We start from the raw sequence: 587 nt of genomic DNA, 5'->3' as shown, positions 1-587 counted from the left end.
TAGATCACTGATGGATGTTCCGGTTGGTGGATCACCAATGGATGTTCCGGTTGGTGGATCACCAATGGATGTTCTGATTGGTGGATCACTGATGGATGCTCCCATTGGTGGATCACTGATGGATGCTCCCATTGGTGGATCACTGATGGATGCTCCCATTGGTGGATCCCTGCTGGATGATCCCTGATCACTCACTCAGTGCATTGTCCAATCGCCACAGATCCTCCAGTGTCACATGTACAACCTCCGAGCGAAGCACAGGAAGAGTCAACAAGAAAATCCCCAAAATATCACCCACCCCCATCCATCAGCAGTTTCCAGCTCCCCACAGAATAACCCGCGCCTGTAGAGGGAGCTTTACTCTGTACCTAACCCCGTGCTGTCCCTGTCCCTGTCCCTGGGAGGGTTTGATGGGGGACAGTGTAGAGGGAGCTTTACTCTGTACCTAACCCCGTGCTGTCCCTGTCCCTGTCCCTGGGAGGGTTTGATGGGGGGACAGTGTAGAGGGAGCTTTACTCTGTACCTAACCCCGTGCTGTCCCTGTCCCTGTCCCTGGGAGGGTTTGATGGGGGACAGTGTAGAGGGAG

This window comes from Rhincodon typus, chromosome 50 (assembly GCF_021869965.1).
Source record: "Rhincodon typus isolate 14 chromosome 50, sRhiTyp1.1, whole genome shotgun sequence".
In the NCBI taxonomy this organism is placed as follows: Eukaryota; Metazoa; Chordata; class Chondrichthyes; order Orectolobiformes; family Rhincodontidae; genus Rhincodon; species Rhincodon typus.
The sequence above is the reverse complement of the archived record's forward strand: the minus strand, read 5'-3'. Positions refer to the sequence as shown.